General features: G+C 48.6%; 1 protein-coding gene across 2 annotated transcripts in view; it reads left to right on the top strand.

The window, feature by feature from the left end:
- The first annotated feature begins 914 nt into the window (after positions 1-914).
- Anxa4 (annexin A4) overlaps positions 915-20632 on the top strand; it is a 60045-nt gene continuing 40327 nt past the window's right edge. Inside the window, exon 1 of one of the 2 annotated variants that reach the window (XM_006984577.4) lies at positions 915-1021. The gene's annotated coding sequence lies outside the window, so the exon portion shown is untranslated. Of the gene's footprint in view, positions 1022-1433; positions 1510-20632 lie in introns of those variants that run through there. The other variant, XM_076567187.1, reaches the window with a different exon arrangement.

Raw genomic sequence — 20632 nt, forward strand, 5'->3', positions numbered from 1 at the left:
GGAGCAAGAACCAGACTAGCAACCAAGCAACGTGGCAGTAGGCGGGTTCAGCGGGAAACCAGGAGCTGCTGCTAACCTCAAGTCCCCAAAGGTGCCTTGTACTCACCTTCCTGCACCCTTCTCCAGACTCTTAAGACTGCAACTGTTGCCGGGCGGTGGTGGCGCACGCCTTTAATCCCAGCACTCGGGAGGCAGAGGCAGGCGGATCTCTGTGAGTTCGAGGCCAGTCTGGTCTCCATAGCGAGTTCCAGGAAAGGCGCAAAGCTACACAGAGAGAAACCCTGTCTCGAAAAACCAAAAAAAAAAAAAAAAAAAAAGACTGCAACTGTCTTCTTTGTTTTTTCGAGACAGGGTTTCTCTCTGTGTAGTTTTGGAGCCTGTCCTGGATCTCACTCTATAGACCAGGCTGGCCTCAAACTCACAGAGATCCACCTGGCTCTGCCTCCCAAGTGCTGGGATTAAAGGCACGCGCCGCCGCCACCACCACCACCCGGCCTGCAATTGTCTTCTTAAAGAGGTGTGAAACTGCTAGGATTTTTCTGGAACATAAGTTCTAGTGTGGAAGAAGGGCACGAATTGTGCCCTCGAATGTCATTTTCTACTTTTCCAGCTCACTGGAAAAGGTCTGGGCGTAGGTGTGATGTGTGTGACCCCTCCAGGACCCGAGGCTGAGAACCTGGGATTGAGGACGTGGGTGGGGTCTGGCTGTGCAGGGTAGGGATCCCGAGTGGGTTTTGGCGGTGCAGGCTCAGGGTCCTTTGTTGGGTGAGGGTCCTGAGTGGGGTAGGGAAGCCGTGTGCGGGATCCGTGGCGGGAGCAGCCTCGGGCGCCTCCTGGTGCAGGGGGCGGGGGTGCGGCGCGGCTCTAGCTGTGCTCCGCCTGGGAGGGACTTTTCATCCCGTGGGCAAAGGGACAACCAGGAACTCGTGCTCAGTCTCCACCCCAAGACGGGGCGGGTCCTGTCGGCCGGGACGAGGGTGTGGCAGCCGCAGTAGACTCACAGCCGGTCTCCGTACGGGAGGTAAGGGGCTTGGGCCGGGGTCCAGACCTCGGCTGCCGGCTCTGGGCTCTGGGTGTGGGTCCTAGACTTCGGGCCGGTGTCCTAGGCTCGGACCTGGAGATCTAGACTTGGTTTGGGGACTCTGGGTTCGGCCGCAGGTCCTAGAGTGGGGCCTGGAGACCTGAACTTAGTCCCGGGATCCTGGGCTCGGTCGCAGGTCTTGGGCTCGGGTATGGAAGTCTTGAGCTCCAGCCGGCTGTCCTAGGCTGTGGCTGGGGGTCCTTAGCTCAGGGACGGGGTATTGCGACCAAGCGCGGTTCTTTGGGCCACCTGGCACCGCGCCCAGGACGCGTGCGTGCGGTCGCGAGCTGGAGCAGCCACCTGGGAAGCGGTAGAAAGGAGCAGGCGGCGCTGTACCCAGCCCAGCCCACCACTCCCAGACCCCTGTAGTCCTTTGCTGAGTTGAAGCTCACCCCAGCACCACTTGCGTTACCTTTTCTTTTTTACAGGTAAGTTTACTTTCTCTTATTCTTATGGCGCTCCTCGCCCCGCCCCACCCCTTGCCGAACGGCCTCTGCGCAGTGCCTGGCACCCAGGAATCACCTTATTCTGAGCCGCGTGTCCCGGGGTCCGCCTGTGGCTACAATCTCACTAGTCTCACTCGTCCTCAGAGCCTTGACCAGCCAGGGTCTTTGGCGTCTAAGAGGATGGCGGCTTTTAATACTCTGCTTGCTTGACGTATGAAAGTGTGTGAAAGCCTCTGGTTACTGGAGGAGCACTGTGGGTGCTGAGCAACTGTGTCTTTCATTAAAACTGGGCTCCTGGCTCTCCAGCTGATGGTGAAAGGGTGGATGGGATGGCCCGCGAGTTATCTGTCCCGCTGCCCATGCTTTCCAGACGCCCGCTTTCTTAGATGGGAAGCAGCTCTATGGATGCCAGTGAATCCGTACAGAACAGAGAGTAGACCGGGTAAGAGGACTTGGTAGAGTGCCTGCCTAGCGTACCAGAAGCCCTCGGTTTCATCCTTGGCTCCGAGCAAGCCAGGTGTACTCTTGCCTGAAATCCCAGCGCCTCAGGACAGTCGGTAGTTCAGGGTAATGGAAGCTAACCTGGACTGCATGAGAGAACAATCCAAAAAACCAAATCCAAAACACAAACACAAGAGCAGGTAGGGGCTAGAGAGATGGCTCAGTGGTTAGGAGCACTTGCTGCTCTTCCAGAGGACGACAGTTGGATTCCCAGCATCCACTTCAGATGGGCTGCGACTCCAGCTCCAGGGGATCTGGCACCTTGTGGCCTTGGAGAACACACACACACACACACACACACACACACACACACACACACACACACACACAGTTTTTTTTGCAAAAAAGCAGGAGAAGTCAGGAGTTAGACTGGGGAGTTAGATTAGGATTGGGAAGCGGTAACCACAGCCACCACGAATCACAGCAGCCACGAACACCGAGAGCCCACAGACTTCCGTGATGGCCATTTTGCCAAAGTCAGAACAGGCTTCTGATTTCAGGGTGCACATTCACCCACAGGTAGTAGAGACACAACTATTAGGCCAAGGGCAATGATTTCCTCCTAGCCAGAGTCCTTGCTTGTGATGATGCTTTCTCTGAAAGCAGCCTGGAGATGAACTTCTGGGTCAGGCTGCACCTGCCAGCCATCAGTACCCACAGGGTGAGCCTCTTGGCCTTCCAGCCCCATGTCCCAGGGCACATCGCCTTGTGACCAGCCATTTGTTTCTTTTCCTGATCTTGCTTACCCACTTGTAGGCTACCCTGCTCCTCACTGAGGGAGATCAAGGTGATGGTCTTCATTGGAGATGGTGAGTTACTTGTCAGGAAAAGAGGGACACTTACAGGGTGAATTACAGAGATTTTTCCTTAAGTGTCAGTTTCACCCGATTATTTGATTAAAATCACGTTTTATATTTAAACAGTCATAATAAATTTTAGAGGAGAGCCCTCAAATATTATATTCTGTATTTATCTTTTATTTTGAGACAGGCTCTAATGTAGCCCAGGCTGGCCTCAAGCTTTCTGTGTAGCCGAGGATGTCTTCAAACTTCTGATCCTATTGCCTCTAGTCCTGAATGCTGGGATTACAGATGTACACAACCACACCTAGTTTATTTGGTGCTGGGGTCCAACCCAGGGCTTTGTGCATGCTAGGTGACCACTCTACCAACTGAGCCACATCTCCAGCCACCAAAATTATATACCTTTAAAGTCTAAAGCAGGAAGCTTTCAAAGAGGAGCTGCTTGAGTTTGGGGGTGTCAATTTCCCCAAACCAAGCCCTTGGGGGTGTTCTCATGCAGTTAGAGTATGGAGGGAGTTTAACAGGCACCACGATGGCCTTCTCGGAGTGTCTGAGTAATGGTCAGCCTACGCTCTTTAATTCTCTTCAGCCTGAGATGGGCTCTTAACCGGCTTTCACAGATGAAGAAACATTGCCTCAAGTCCTGGTCCTGATACTTCCCCAAACTTCAGGGTGCATTGGAATCCCCTAGGAAGTCTAACAATATTCAGATTCTTGCACTATTCTTGTTTGTTTGTTTCCAAGGCAGGGTCTCACTGTGTAGCCCTGGCTGTCCTGGAACTCACTCTGTAGACCAGGCTGGGCTGGACTCAACAGAGATCCACCTGCCTCTGCCTCCCAAGCGCTGGGATTAAAGCATGTGCCGCCGCCGCCGCCGCCGCCGCCGCCGCCGCCACTGCCGCCGCCGCCGCCGCCACTACCACCACCACCTGGCTCTTGTCCCATCCCTTAATGACATTTTTTTTTTTTTTGAAATGTCCTTACTGTGTAACCCAGGCCAACCTAGACTTTGGCATCCTTCTGTCTCAGCCTGCTGAATTCTGAGTTACTTACACAAGTGTGCACCATCACAGTTGGCGGGCCACTGCCCCAGATTCTGATCCAGTGTGATGAACTGGGATCCCAGGATCCGTATGTTTAAAGTTGTTCCCAGGAGCTCACTGTGAGAAGTAGGCCTTACAGACTCACCAATGAGCATGCTTGCTAAGCTGAGTGAGGTGTGAGAGTGTGACCTTCCATTGGACTGATCTGTCATTACACTGCATGCTCTGGGTGATGTGAAGGCTGATGTTCCATGTGAGGAGGAACATTCTAAACTTCCCCACTCCGAAGGACAGTCTTCTGCTAAACAGTCAGTACAGTAGAGATCTGATTAACAAGAGACGTTTCTCCCTCCAGACACAATTCTATGTGTGTGTTTGGGGGCGGGGGAATATACACATGAACACATGTGCTTGTGGAAGCCGGGGGACAACTTCAGCTGTTGTTTCTCATCTTCTTTTATTTTGAGACAGTGTCTCTCATTGTCTTGGAGCTCTCCCCCTCAGCCAGCCTGACTGGCCAGTGAGCTTCAAGGATCTGTTTGTGCCTCCCCAGCAGTGGGAGCCTAAGCACACCTAGCAACCTACCACACCTCACAGTTTAAAACTACAGTTTCTGGGGGTCCAACTGTCCTCCTGCCTACCCAGCAGCAGTTTACCAACTGCGTGGTGACCCTCGTCCCTCAGCACAGTCTTGCAGTGCCCAGCGCTTCTCCGCTTACCTCCAGCCCGCAATTTCCTGCTTCTTGTTGTTCAGCCTGATTGAAATTGAGATGGATGAACACACTCCACTCACCACCTTAAAAACCACGGGTCTCGCTGGGCGGTGCTGGTGCACGCCTTTAATCCCAGCACTCGGGAGGCAGAGCCAGGTGGATGTCTGTGAGTTCGAGGTCAGCCTGGGCTACAGAGTGAGTTCCAGGAAAGGCTCCAAAGCTACACAGAAAAAAACAAAAACAAAAAACAAACAAAACAAAACCTTACAGGTCTCTGAGGCCTACTGTGGGTTATCTGGGGTATAGTTCCTTGGTTGTATTTGAATTGAACTGTGATTTTGCTGGGGGACCCTGAAACACCGTTTCTGAAGAGCATTTTCTAAACTTAAAGGTTCCCGTTGCTTGAGGTCAGTAAATTGTCATACCACCTCCTGAGCTCTCTCTGCCATCAGCACAGACATAAATGGTGACTAAAGGCCAGACTGGAGGTCACCATGTAGGCATCCCGTGGGTTCCTCCCCCGCCTCCCCTAACCCGCTGGCCTGGATGCCACACAGAGTCTGAACAATGAGATGCCAGAGAGCAGACATTTTCTGGCCCACACGGATGTGATCCTCCGTGTGGAGGGACCTTCCCCCTGGCAAAGGACCATGTGCTATCAGAGGCTAACATGGGTTCTCAGTCTCCTAATTCTCTTGTGCCTGAGCTCTCTCCCCTAGAGAAGGGAGCAGGGCCTTTACAGGAATTGGGCCCAACATCTCAGGGAGCAGAGGAACAAACACTTTTTTTTGTTTTTTGGCATTTTAGTGCCATTGTCTGCAGGTGCGTCTTCCTGATGCTCATGAGGACCTTTTGACTCGGTGTTTTTTGTTTTGTTTTGTTTTGGTTTTGGCTTTTGGTTTTTGGTTTTTCAAGACAGGGTTTCTTCTGTGTAGCTTTGCGCCTTTCCTGGAACTCACTTGGTAGCCCAGGCTGGCCTCGAACTCACAGAGATCCTCCTGGCTCTGCCTCCCGAGTGCTGGGATTAAAGGCGTGTGCCACCACCGCCCGGCGACTCGGTAGTTCTTATCCTTCTGGAGGTGCCCGCCCCATAAGAATGTAACTGAAGCCACCGGTCCCTTGAGAAAAATGAACACATACTTAACATTCTCCACAGAGTTTCAAGAGTTTTCCAAACACCCTTCTGAACCCAGGCAAGGGTGTGTGGAAAGCACCTGAGGCTCATGTGAAGAATTGCTTGGAAATTTGGTAGCATTTGTTGAATTTTTGTAAGAAGACGTTCTAGCAACTTCAATTCTGGGGGTTTCCCCTGGGTTTCCCCTGGGATGTGTGTGGAGCTGTGTGCAAGGGGGCAGACGCTGAGCAAATGCTGCAGGCTTGCTCCAGGAACAGAAAACTGGGTCTGCTTACGTGCCTCCCTGTGAAGGACGAAGTGAGTCACAGAGCGTCTGCAGCGCACACAGCCCTGAGCTACACGAGAGTCAGTGTGATGGAAGAGTGTACCTTCTGTAAAATGATGGGTTTTGTGACTGCACGAATGTGGGAAATCAAGGGGCTGGAGAGGTACTCAGCAGTAAAGAGAGGGCGCTGCCCTACAGAGGACAGCACGCACGCCGGGGGCTTCCAACGGCTTGTAAGTCCAGCTCCAGATCTGCCTCCTTCTGTCCTGCACAGGTCACACACACGCGCGCGCACACACACACACATGCACACACACACACACACACACACACACACATGCACACACACACACACACACACACGCACGCACGCACGCACATGCACACACACTGTTAAAAATAAAATCTAAAAACAATAAAAGGGAAAAAAGAGTAGGACACAAAATTAGTATTGTTAAATCTGACCAAGGGAAGAAAAAAGAACAAAACCTCTAAATCCCCAAACTGGAATGAACAGGAATATGCAGTGGTGGGTTTGCATTGTTTTAACATGCCCTCTTCAGTGTTTTCAGCTAATTTGATAAGTTATGAAATCAGGTGAAAAGGGAAATAGATTGTAACGTCTCCGATCTCTACAGTTCTCTGCGAGTTAATCTTTCCGTTTGAAGGGGTGGACAGATCCACTCTTCGGCACTGCCCTAGAACATTCTTCCCAGGCCCACAAGCGCGGGGATGAGAAACAACTTTCTCAGCTCTCACAGGGAACTGAAGTGATGACAGAGGACGGGAAACCTCGGGTGAGAGGGGGCACAGGGACACAAGAGCTCCACTTGCCAGGATCCGTCCTGCTGCAAAGTCCAGGTCGGCCGGACAGGGGTTAAGTGAAATGACGCTATGTCTGCCCATGAACATATATTATCCTTAAAATGAAAAGTAAAGGAAGCCGAGCATGCTGCCTCGTATGTGTGAAGCCCCAGGTCTCCAGCGCAGCAGAGAGCAGGTATCCCAGCACATGTCTGTGATCCATCGACGGGGAGGGGGAGGCATAAGGATCAGAAGTTCAAGGTCACCCTCGGCTACCTAGCAAGTTCAAAGGCTACATGAGGTTCTGCCTCAGAATAAGTAAATAGTAAATCAGTGTTATCTGTTTATTAGTATTTGTGTTTTTTCTCCTGTGATTCCTTGGTATGTTAGTGTTAAACTGCTCTATGACCCCTAAAAAGAATCTTAATGTCTTTTAGGAAATTCTAGGGTTTTTACTACTAACTACTACTACTACTACTACTACTACTACTACTACTACTACTACTACTATTTGAGACAGAGTCTCACTCTGCAGCCCTGGCTGTTCTGGAACTCATTACATAGACCAATCTGGCTTGAGCTCACAGAGACCCACATGCCTCACTCTCCTGAGTGCTGGGATTAGAAGTCTATACTGCCATGCCTGGGGAAATTCCCCATCTATGAAAAAATATTTTTACTTGATACCAAACTAGAGGAAAGGATACAATTTGGTAAGCCCTTTGGAATTACATGTTTTTGAAAATCTAAAGTGTCTTATCACTTGGCCAACTCAAGGGGTTAGAGAAAATTGACCACAGAAAATTGATCCTGGATATGTTGAATACAGGAAATTCAAGCAGGCACTGTTAGTCACAGAGGATTTATTGATAATATTCAAGTCACCTTCCAGGGCCCTTTTTGAATGTTGCATTGTACTAAGGCCTTAGTTCTCCAGGGCAAAGAGGAAATTTTAAAGTATGTATTTGAAGATTTTTATGTTCTGAGTGACTCTTCCACTCAGACTTGAATTGTTCTTTTGAGCAGGGACTCACATGGACCAGGTGGGCTTGAACTTATATAGCCAAGGATGACCTTGGACTACTGATCTTCCTGCGTCCCTCCCTAGTGTTGGGCTACAGTTATGTGCTACCACATCTGGTTTTATTAGCAAGCAGTGCTGGGCATCGAATCCAGGGCTGAGTGCATGCCCGGCAAGCACTCTACCTACCAAGATGCACACCCACTGTCTCTAGCTTTAGGAAATGTTCCATGTATTATGAATATCTGTGGTCACCCTGTTACACAATCCACACCAGAACTCCTTGTTCTAACTATAACCCAGCGCCCACTAATCAATCTCTCCACACGCCCTCTCCCTTGTCCCCGGTAATCACCTTCCTACTCTCAACTTCTAGGGCTGCACGCGTTTCATATTCCACATGAGTGAGGTAGTGTGGTGCTTGTCTTTCTGTGTTTGTCTCAGTTCAATGACCTCCAGTTCCATCCAAGCAGCTGTAAATGACAGGGTTTTCATTCTCTTTGTGACTCATAGCACACACCGTATGTGTTCCCTGGAGTTTTGCTTTGTTGATTTTGCCCACTCATCAGTTGATGTATGCTTAAGTTGGTCCCGTTTCTTGACTGTTGTGAATGGGGCTGCCATGAACGTGGGAGAGTCGGTGTCTCTTCTACCCGCTGATTTCACTTCCTCTGAGTTATACCCAGTAGTGGGAGTGTTGGGTCATACGAAGGCGATCTGTTTGCATTTCCTCAGGAACTTCCATACTGCTTTCCATGGTGGTTGTAGCAATTTGCATTCCCACCAACACTGTGCAAGGATCCTGATGCCGTGCTTGTTTGAGCTGGCTGTCCTTAGTCATCTGGACGGCAGCAGCCTGTTCTGGGGGCAGGTGACATCTCTGTGGTTTTGACCTGGTCTTCCCTGGTGAGTGGTGAGGCTGGGCCTTCCCCCAGTAGGGCTGGCCATTCGAATGCCTTGTTTTCAGAGGTAGCTATTTAAATTGATCGCCCATGTTTATTGAAGGTTTTTTTTTTGTTATTTGTTTAGTTTCTATGGTACTGGAGGTTGGACCAGGGCCTCTTAAATGCTAAGCAAGTACTCCACCATGGAGCCTCAGCTCTGGAGTCCTACAGGATGTCCAGTCAAGCGTTCTAATGTCGTCTGAACTCAGTGTATCTAAGGATGAATGGGCAAGAAGCCACATTTAGCTATCCAGGCAAGAAGTATGTTCCATAAAGTATGCCTGACTCTCTTTACCCTCTCTACCAAACCAGGATGGCATTCTGTCTGGCCCGTCTCTTTGCTATTCCTCAGAGCTGCTCCCCACTGTTAGGGCCTCACTTAGGCCCTCATTACCTCTCACCAAAGCCACCTCAGCTCCTTCCTGACCTGGGCCAGAGTGGAGTGGCGGTGATTAGGAAGCTGTTTGGTTGGTCGCTGCTGCCCTCAGCCTACTCCAGAGTTTCCTGCAGATAGCCCACTGCCCTGAGATAAACCACAGCTTCTCAGCAGGAACCAGCTTCTGCCTTCCCCTCCCTCCTCCCCCTAACACTCACAAGCAGGTGTGTGGCTCAGCGAGCCGCTCTGCCTCTGTCCACCCAGCCGACAGACAGACCCCTGATTTTCAAACTCATCCCCTCCAAGGAGGGCAACCAACCTGCTCTGCAGGCAGATTCAGTTCAGCATCTTTTTAGTATCCTGCACTTAAGGGCTCCATGCGAGTTTAAATGAGTAAGCCAACTGGTGTAAGACAAAGAAAGTGTAAAGGGGTGTGCTCTGCCGCACACTGAGGGTGTCCGAGTACCCAAGTGTTTCTTTGAAGCAGATTGTTTCCAAGGACAATCTCCCCTAATGTTCCTCCCCTCCCCGCCCCCCTTTCCCCGTCTGTCTGATGTGAGTGGCAGAATGCAGGCACTCGAACACACTCTTCTTTTGGTGAGGATTGAAAGGATAGTAACCGTGCATATGCAGTCTGGAGAACAAGGTCTGACTGTGATGACCATTTGTCAGCACTGGTCTTGTCACAGTGACAGAAAACAGTGAGCCGTGTCTAGAGCTGTGCCATGCAGTGGCCTAGCATGAGCTACATTTGGAAGCCTGAGTTTCTTGTAGTAAAGTATGGAGCTGTAAAGAGGGGCTGGAGACACGGCTCGGTGGGTACAAGGCTGGCTGTGTAAGTGTGAGGACCTGAGTTTGGATCCAGGGCACCCATGTAAGAGGCAGGCCTGGGCATGTGTACTTGGAACGCTGGCTCTAGGGGGCGGAGCCAGCTGGGTCCTGGGGTCTGGCTGGCCGGCCAAGTCTAGACAGCAAGCTCTAGGGTCGGTGAGACATGCTGGCTCAAAAAATAATGTGGAGACTCGATTGAGGATGGCATGCTGGTGTCATCCCATGGCCTCTGCATGTGCTAACACACACCACATACCACACACACACACACACACACACACATACACACACACACACCACACACACTTACCACACACACAGTACTACCCATACCATACACACACCACACACCACACACCACTACACATACCATACACATACACCCACACTCACACAGACAACACACACACACACACACACACACACACACACACACACACACACACGCAGTGAAAAGAGGATAGAGTGCAGATAGTACTCTAGTTACTTACTGCTCAAATGCTGCCCAGACTTTCAGGCCACTCAAGAAATATTAAACATGATGTAAATAAAAGGAGATGGAAACAAATTACCTTCAGTAGTAAAGATGGAAGCCGGGATGCACCACAGTTGTTGAGTGTGGGCGTAGGATTTGCAAAGGCCTGGATTCAATCCCCAGCATTGCATGGAAAACAAAATAAAAACCAAAACTGGGTTATTTTACCAGCATATCCAAAGTATGATCATATATAATCAATATAAAAGTTTTAATGACTGCCTTTCAGTCTATGCTATTTTACAGTGGTGGCACATTTGAATTTCAGTGTTGACTTGTCACCAGAAAAATTTGGTACATATTTGGATTTCATAGTATTTATAGTTTTACCATCAATTCACATTCTCAGGATATTTTAAACATACTTAATGTTTTTGTAGTAGCTAAATTAAGTATGAAAAAATTATTTCACGAGCTGGGCATGTGTCTCTGTTGGTAGAGCCTGGCACTCACAGCCCTGGGCTTGATCCCTAAGCCACACAAAATGTCTGTAGTCAGGTGCAGCTATGACCCAGCAGGGCGGGGAGGGGGAGAGTGGAGGGTCAGGCTATGTAGTGAGTTAGGTACCAGCCTGGAGAGCACAAGACTCTGGCCCAAATGTTTAAAAATTTCCATTGAATATTTAAAACCTCATTTAAAAAACTGGTTCGTCTTCTCCAGAAGAATTTGACTTGAACCAAAAGGCCTATGGCTTTTAGAACTGCGTGTGTCCACGTGAACTGGTGAGCTCCTGGGTCAACTCCTGCACCTTCTCTTCATAGTGACAATACTGAAGCTCCTGACATCTGTCATGTCTACATGGGGAGCAAGTTTCCATTTAAAATTCTTAAATATCAGTGAGGCATCGTAGTGCACACCTTTAATGCCAGCACTTGGGAGGTAAAAGCAGGTGGATTTCTGTGAGTTTGAGGCCAGCATGGTTTACACAGTAAGCTCCAGACTAGTCTGAGCTACAAAATGATACCCTGTCTCAAAAAAAAAAAAAAAAAAAACAACCCAAACTATATATATAGAATATATTACATATATATCCACATTTACCTTTTTAAGCTAGAAAATAATGTAAGATAATTAGCAAACTCAAATTGCAAATGAGTACATTGTACTGTCTGTGAACCATATTCAAATGAACACATTAAAATATTGCTTAGTGCCTGGAAAAATATTCAAAGTGAACAAAGCTGCTGGTACCAGTTAGTGATTACGTGTAATACTAGACAGGACGCACTGCCTGGCAGGTGCATTGTGCACAGTGGTCAAAGTAAACTTCAGTCCTGCAGGAAGTGAATGCATTTTAAAACGTAAAGTTAGTGCATACGGGGGAATTAATGCATCTTGAAGAGTGAATGCAATCCAAATGATACAGACTTTAAAAACAGAGCTACCGTATAGCTGTAGTCAATGCAAGGTGAAGAGACTGTGGGTCAGCAGCTCGCCCTGTGTCACCCCTGTGTGCTGACACCCACTCTCCAGCAGGGGAGAGCTGTTTTCAAGGAACTTGCTCTAATTCTCAGTTTCTATCAGTAAAGAAAACACTTAATTATTGACAAGCTCATGCAAAATAGTCCAACTTTCAAACTCCTGCCTCAGTCTCCTGAGTGCTGGGAATGATGCTTCCCTCCCTCCCTCCCTCCCTCCCTCCCTCCCTCCCTCCCTCCCTCTCCCTCCCTCCCTCCCTCCCTCCCTCCCTCCCTCCCTCCTTCCCTCTCTCTCTCTCTCTCTCTCTCTCTCTCTCTCTCTCTCTCTCTCTCTCTCTCTCTCTCTCGTGTGTGTGTGTGTGTGTGTGTGTGTGTGTGTGTGTGTGTGTGTGTGTTTTATTATTACATTTTCTTTAGGGTATGTGTAGACATCAGAGGACAACTCAGTTCTCTCCTTTGTCCATGTGGGTCCTGGGAATGAGCTAAGGTCTTAGAGAAAAGGGCTTTGATCCACTGAGCCAGCCCTGTTTCTTTTTTCTACCTCAATGGCTGGTCCTCTGAGGGAAAAACACATTCTCATCTATATACATCTCCCGAGTCTGTTGTGACTTTATGGTTTCCTTCCCAACATCTCCCTTCAGGTTTGGGAGAGAGCAGGGCCAGACACTGATGTCCCCCTCCTCCCCCGCTTTTTCCGCTTCCATCCTGGTAAGCTACTGTCAGCCCCTCTCAGCCTGATGCTGCCACCTCAGGTCAGCCCTGCTGTCTCCACCTCAGGTCAGCCCTGCTGTCTCTACCTCAGGTCAGCCCTGCTGTCTCCACCTCAGGTCAGCCCTGCTGTCTCCACCTCAGGTCAGCCCTGCTGTCTCCACCTCAGGTCAGCCCTGCTGTCTCCACCTCAGGTCAGCCCTGCTGTCTCCACCTCAGGTCAGCCCTGCTGTCTCCACCTCAGGTCAGCCCTGCTGTCTCCACCTCAGGTCAGCCCTGCTGTCTCCACCTCAGGTCAGCCCTGCAGTCTCCACCTCAGGTCAGCCCTGCTGTCTCCACCTCAGGTCAGCCCTGCTGTCTCCACCTCAGGTCAGCCCTGCAGTCTCCACCTCAGGTCAGCCCTGCTGTCTCCACCTCAGGTCAGCCCTGCTGTCTCCACCTCAGGTCAGCCCTGCAGTCTCCACCTCAGGTCAGCCCTGCAGTCTCCACCTCAGGTCAGCCCTGCAGTCTCCACCTCAGGTCAGCCCTGCTGTCTCCACCTCAGGTCAGCCCTGCAGTCTCCACCTCAGGTCAGCCCTGCAGTCTCCACCTCAGGTCAGCCCTGCAGTCTCCAGTTTTGTCAGGAAGTCTCTTCTCTTACTCCCGCCTTGAAGAGGATTCACATGCAAAACTGGGGGAGGCTTCCCCATAAATAGCAAAGCTCCCTCCGTGATTCAGAAAGCCACAGAGGAAGCTTGAACACTTCTGCTTTGTGTGTTTCTGCCAGACTCAGCTTGAGTTCTGGAAAGATTTGGGAGCAGAGCCCCACCCTGGCCCAGGGAGGGTGTGGCTGACGGAGATGCTGCCCACACAGCTGGCTGCCTCTGAGGGCACTGGCAGAGCTGAGGCCTCAGGGCTGGTCTGCTCAGGGTGTGATTTCTGCCCCACTCTGTGGAGGAAAAACATGCCACTTTTCCTGTTCATCTGGAAAAAGTGTGCTCTTCCCTCCTGGATGAACGGGGGTGGCCAGGTGGCCGACTCGACAGCAGGACAGGGTCACATAAAGCCTATATCCCCCTCTGGGGCCAAAGGAACCCAGCAGGACATCTGGAAGCCTGGCCACGTGCTAGCTCACTGCAGCCCCATTCCTCCTGAGCTGTGTGCGTGAGTGTGTGGGCCAGAGATGAAAGCCAGGGGCCTTTGCTCCCCACCATGTTTTTATTAACAGTGTGTCTCACTGAACCTGGACCTCACTGATTTATCTAGGCAGACTGGCCAGGGATCCTTCTGTCTCCATCCCCCAAGAGCTGGGGTTACAGGCTCCCTGCCACGCCCTTTTCTTCTTCTTCTTCTTCTTCTTCTTATTATTATTATTATTATTATTATTATTATTATTAACCAGTGGTGCTTGGGGATCTGATTGCAGGTCCTCATGCTTGGGCTGCAAATGCTTTGCCCACTGAACCATCTCCAGGCAGCACTCCTGTACTTTTTAAGACACTTTTTTTTGCGGGGGGTTGGGGGGAGGTGGTGGTGCAGGGCCTCATGTAGCCCAGGTTGGCATCACTAGGCAGCTAAGGATGACCGTGAGCTTCTGATCCTTCTGCCTCTACCTCTGTACTGGAACTATAGGCTTGAGCCACCGTGCCTGGCTTCAAAAAGCAACTTTAAAAATTGTATATGGGGGGCTGGAGAGATGGCTTAGCAGTTAAGAGCACCGGCTGCTCTTCTGAAGGGCCTGAGTTCAATTCCCAGCACCCACGTGGCAGCTCACAGCTGTCTGTAATCCCAGTTATAGGTAACCTGACACCCTTACACAGAAATACATGCAGGCAAAACACCAATGTGCATAAAATAAAAATAAGGAATATAATCCATTAAAAAATTGTATATGGATAAATGATTGTGTGTATCTGGGTCACAAAGTGATGCTGTGGTTTATGGATATATAGCAAATAATTAAATCAAGCCTCTTGGCATATCCATTACCCCATTACTTACTTTTCTTTGTGGTGAGAATATTTAAGATGAATTCTCAGTGAATTTGAAGTATGTGGTGTTATTTGTCACATTTACTGTACTGTACAGTGACTCCAATAAAGAAAACTCCCATCCTTCCTTCACGGATGTATTGGAGCCTTTTGGGATCATCCTCTCTCCATTCCCAGACTTCCAGAGTCTCCACCCTCCTGCTGTCACTTCCTGAATGCTGGGATGACAGCAGGTGCCACCACCACCGGGCCCTGCACTCTCCCTGTGTTTTGAGTTCTGCTGGTTTAGAGTCCCTATGCTCTGTCTGTCTGTCTGTGCCTGGCTTATTTCACTTAGCACGATGTTCTTTTCTTTGATTTGTTGTCACAAGGACCACATTATCTTTAAAGGTAAAAAGCACCCCAGATACGAATTTACCACTTTTCTTTGTCCGTTCACCTGCTAATGGACACTTAGGTTGATTCTGTCATCCGCTGTGGTGAGCGGTCTGCTGGTAACTCAGGTGCAGACTTCTGTTCAACATACTCATTTCCAATCTTTCCAGGTGCAGACTTCTGTTCAACATACTCATTTCCAATCTTTCGGGTCAATACCCAGAAATGAGGTTAGATCATAATATAACTCTGCTTTTTTGTTGTTATTGTTTTGGCTTTTCGAGACAAGGTTTCTCTGTATAACCCTGGCTGTCCTGGAACTCACTCTGTAAACCAGGCTGGTCTTGAATTTGCATTTTCTTTGAGTTTTTTTTTTTTGGGGGGGGTGGGGGGAGTACATGCCACTCTACATATTAAGGCCAGAGGACAACCTTTGCATGTCAATTCTCTCCGTCCACTATGTGGATTCTAAGGCTTGAACCTGGGTTATAGGGCTTGGAAGCAAGTGCCTTTACCAGCCCTAATTTTAGCAATTTTAAGGACCCTCCATGCCACTTCCCATGACTGCTGAACCGATGGACATCTGTAGCCCCATTGCATAGGGCTCCCTTTTCTTCAAACCCCCTGCACCCCACTCTCTTATTTGGATGCAAACTGTTCTATTATCCTGTGTCACCAGGATTGTGTAAAGAAAGATGCAATGATTTTAATCTCTTAGGGAAAGAGCATTCAAGAGTCATGCCTTTAGTCTTAGTACTCAGGAGGCAGAGGCAGGTGGATCTCTGTGAGTCTGTGCTAGCCTGGTCTACATAGTGAATTCTAGGATAGCCAGGATATGTAGAAAGACTGTGTCTAAATTAAAAACAAAACAAAACAACAACAACAAAAAAACCCCACCTTTCTCTGTTGAGGTGCCCTTGTGTTGAGCCTAAGACTTCAGATTGCTAGAATGAAAGGAGACCCCAAGCAGCTTTGGAATCTTGGTCTTGGCATATGATGGACTGTGGTCTTCGATCCACGAGGCACACCCAGTTTGGTGCATGTACAGATAGTATATGAGAGTCTCTGGTGACAGAAAGAACTAGAACCAGCCAGCTGAGGTTCCTGCATGAGATTTCCACGTGCCCAGAATAGTTTGCTTACAGTCTTCCTGAAGGAGGGGCATGGAACCAAGGGACCTTCCACATTTCCTTGAGGGCTTTTGATTCCAAAATCATCCTGGATTGGTCAAGAAACATGGAACCTTATGAAAGAGCTTAGTTGTGGACAGTCTTTCTTTAAGTGGTTGTTACGCTGAGGAGACACGATGTTACCCATGATGCTGTGGGAGGACCATATGGGCTTTTGGATTTCATTTGTGTTAGAGTGGGTGCTGATAAGTGAAAGGGAGAGCAACGTGTTCCCCAGAGGCGATTGCCGTGTCTTGGGCTGTAAAATTGAATGTTACTTTATTGAGGCATAATATTCATGATTTTAAGTGACTAGGGATTTTTACAAAGGATTTTTAAAGAGGACCTTTAAAAGGACACATTCTTAAGGGAATGGAGAGATGGCTCAGTTGGTACCCAAGCAAGAAGACCCGAGTTTGAGCCTTTGAATCCAGGCAAATCAGCTGGGCGTGGTGGTGTGTACTTGGCAAGCTCCAGGCCAGTGAGAAACCCTGTCTCAAAAGACAAGGTGCTTAAGGAGAAATGACACCTAAAGTTGACCTTTGACCTCCACACTCACATGAGCACACATGTACACATGCCTACATACATGTATGCTCCCAAAAAGACATGTATGTGCACATACACATACACAAAAATATTGAGGTAAAATACACATAAGATAAATTAGTTACCATACTGAAGTGTATGTTCACATTATTTTTACAGCCTTCACTACTATTCATTCACAGAACTCATTTCATCTTGTAAGACCACAGCACTATCTGTACCTGGTAAGCCATGAGTGGATAATGCTAGACTTTAGAGATGTGGGGAAAGGTTATTTGGAGAGAATCACCTGCAGACTTACCTTGGCCTGACAGCAGCCATCTTGCATTAAACCGCCATGATTGCCCCTGAGTAGCTGTGGTTGGTCTCTAACCCCTCCTTCCCACATGGCTGCCTAGCTTACTCCAAACAAACTTTAAAGTGATGGTGGGACTCACTGCCAGACTCTGGGGCCAGGACTATGCTGTCTCTTTGAGTTTCACTTGAGGTGATGTAGGTGCCTTCTGGCTTGGATGAAGTCACTTTTATCCTAATGTCTTTCTGACACAAGATCAACCTGGTCTTGCTCCTGGTGGGTAAGGGGAACATCTCTTCTATCACTAAGTCCCCAATAAGTTTCACTCCGAACAATCCTAGACCGTTTTCATTTGGTCTCACTGTGGTATAGAGCTGGTTCTCATATATGGGACCTGATTATTCTGGAACAAATAGTAATAAAGGGAATAGATAAGCGTTGTTAGGTTCATCGTGAGTTTACCATTCTAAATATTTGGAGTAATAACTTGATTATTCTTTGTATCACGAGATCTTGCTATTGATTCTATGTAGCCCACGAGATATTGAGATCTGAGAAACTGTACCTTGGCCCAAACTTCATAGATAGGAAGTATGTATATAAAGATTATTAGAACAAATGGTCCACAGGACTCCACCCACTTTATTTTGGAGAGAGGATAGCATGAGATTTAAAGAGACATCTCTGTTCTGAGTGGCTATGATGGGAAATTTTCAACTAAGCTGGGAAGCTGGCTTTGCTGCCCTTGGACCTGGACTTCCCCCAGCTACTTCTCATCAGGATGACACAGGTTCTCTTGTTGAAGGGTATACACAGCTGCCCACGATGAGACGGCACAGAGAACCTTTAAGTGGCTACCAGACTGTCATCAGGTACTGTGGATGAGACTGTTGACTATCTGCAACTCAGGGTGTGCCGGATACTCCCTAAAGAGCATCAATAATCCAACCCTGGCAGGAATACATTTTCTATGGGACCCTCCCCCCATTTCGATTCCTGTTTCCTTTTTCAAAAGATTTATTAGCTGGGTATGGTGGCACATGCCTTTGATCTCAGCACTTAGGAAGTAGAGGCAGGAGGATTTCTGTGAGTTGGAGGCCAGCCTGGTCTACACACAGAGTTCCAGGATAGCCAGAGTTACACAGTGAGATCATGTCTCAAAAAGATGAACAAACAAAAGATTTATTTGTTTTTATTTTGTCTGTGTAGATTTTTTTTCCGAGACAGGGTTTCTCTATATGAGTAGATGTTTTTTATCAACATGCACATATGTGCACCACATTCATGCAGTGCCCACAGAGAACAAAAGAGGGCTCTGGATCCCTTGGAACTAGAGTTACAAGTGGTTGTAGCCACCATGTGTGTGCTGGGAACAGAACCCAGGTCCTCGACAAAGGCAAGTGCTCTTAAAGAGCTGAGCTGTCCCTCCAGCCCTGAATTCCTGTCTCCTTTGTATACACTCATCATTTTCTCAGCTGTGGTGTGCTTGGCAGTTTGATCTGAAATAAAGAAAACCAGTTCTAACTGAGCAACAAAAGGGTTGTGTTTTAAGCCTGGAGGTCACTGCCATGATAACTTAAAGCAACCACTATCTGAGCTGGAAAAATCGTATCATTACTTTGCCTCGTCAGAGGCTTTGCATGAATGCCCCTGGTACTTTCAGTTCATAGCAAAACCCAGAAGAGCTATTTCTGGTGCTCCTCACTCTCCTGCTGGTGCCTGCTGGATGCTCTTCAAACTGCAGGGTAAACAACTGGTGAGCTCACTGTCTAACCCCCTCAGACTCTGGATTCAGACTAATCAATCATATCATTCCCCAATGAGTTGCTGGAGCCAACAGCACTGTGTGTGTGTGTGTGTGTGTGTGACACATACTAAGGTCTTGTTTTGTAACTCAGCTGCCTCAAACTTTCCATCCTCCTGCATCAGCTTCCTGAGTACTATGGGTACTCCTGTGACTATGGATGTGGCTATGTGTCTAGCATTTTCGAATTATGGTTGGCCCAGCCATGGCCTTCCCACTTGCATTCGCAGGATGCCAGGCCCTGTTCTGTTCTAAGGCGGGCACATAATGTGCCTGTTGGAATCCTGTGGCTTCATCTGGAGATGGCATGCTGCTGACCACCTGTCAGCTCCAACGGGCATTATCCCAAAGGCTGGATGGCTGAGCCTAGACAGAGGTGCAGCAGTTAGAAATGTGTTTCTGGATTTGCACGGCACCAGTTTTTGCTTTTGACTAGCAGCCAGCCCTCTGCCAGATTAAGTATACTCCAGTCTCAGCCAACTCATCTGGGAAGAGTATTTTTTAGTTGTTTTAGCTTTCGCATCCAGTTTGTTAAAGAGGAAAAACAAGAAAGCCACTGATTAAGCAAGAAACATGTCGATTTAAAATTTTAGGGTTTTAAAGGATTTTTTTACATTTTGAATTATGTATATTCATTTTGCTGGGGTGGGGGTGGGGTGTGTGTGCATTTGACTGCAGATGCCCGTGGAGGCCAGAGGTGTCAGATTCCCTGGAGCTGGAGTTACAGGCAGTTGTAAACTTTCTAACATGGGTGCTGGGAACCAAATTTGGGTCCTCTGCAAGAGCAATCCAAGCTCTTAGCTGCTGAGCCATCTCTCTAGCCCTAACAACTTAAAAGTTTGCACTGCGTTATTATTTTGAAAGCTTCTGGAATTGTCATCTGCCTTTAGACTTAATTTACATGTGTGCACACTCATGTATTGGCATGGTGTGACACAGAGAACATGGGATCTGAATGAGCAACCCATCACTCTCACGCAAGTGACCTGGCACCCCATGCTTGATTTCCCTACAGTGTACAGGATGACACCCACTTCTCTAGAGGAGAGGGACAGATGAGACAGTCTTGATAAAATATCTGTTATTTGATGCAACTCAAGGGTCAATATTTATTTAAAAATAAACTCCCTCTTGCTGCAGAGAGCGGGGTATGGACTGTAAGCTCAGCTTTCCTGATGCTTCAAGCCTCTCAGCAGTAAGGAAGCTGCTGTGGAGGAACAAGACTGCTTCCTGGGATTGAGGGCAGCTGGAAGCTGGTGATGACGCTGGGGAAGGCTGGAGAGTCCTCCCCAGCAAGTGTAGTGAGGTAGCTCTCAGTGGCCTGCAGGAGTTTTGATGATAGATTGTTCTTGAACAGTCAGGCATGGGTGATAATCCTCCATTCTTTTTTTTTTTTTTTTTTTTTTTTTTTTTTTGAGATAGGGTTTCTCTGCGTAGCTTTGCGCCTTTCCTGGAGCTCACTTGGTAGCCCAGGCTGGCCTCGAACTCACAGAGATCCGCCTGGCTCTGCCTCCCGAGTGCTGGGATTAAAGGCGTGCGCCACCACTGCCCGGCGATAATCCTCCATTCTGAAGGGTGTAGTAGTAGAATGAAAGTGTGCACAGAGCAGGTGTTCATCCAGCTGCTGTGGACAGAGTGACCAGGTGCTCAGGACACCTCAGTGAGACTCTGGTCCGTCTCGGAAAGTCCACTCTGTGTTCCTCTTGCCCCCGGCTGGAGAGGAAGTGAATCAGCTTTCTCTGCAAGTTAAAAGGTAGAACAGTTTCTGTTTGTTTGTTTTTTAAGACAGAGTTTCTCTGTGTAACTGGGGCTGTCCTGGAACTCCCTCTATAGACCAGGCTGGCAT

The sequence above is a fragment of the Peromyscus maniculatus genome, chromosome 3 (genome assembly GCF_049852395.1).
Source record: "Peromyscus maniculatus bairdii isolate BWxNUB_F1_BW_parent chromosome 3, HU_Pman_BW_mat_3.1, whole genome shotgun sequence".
Taxonomy (NCBI): Eukaryota; Metazoa; Chordata; class Mammalia; order Rodentia; family Cricetidae; genus Peromyscus; species Peromyscus maniculatus.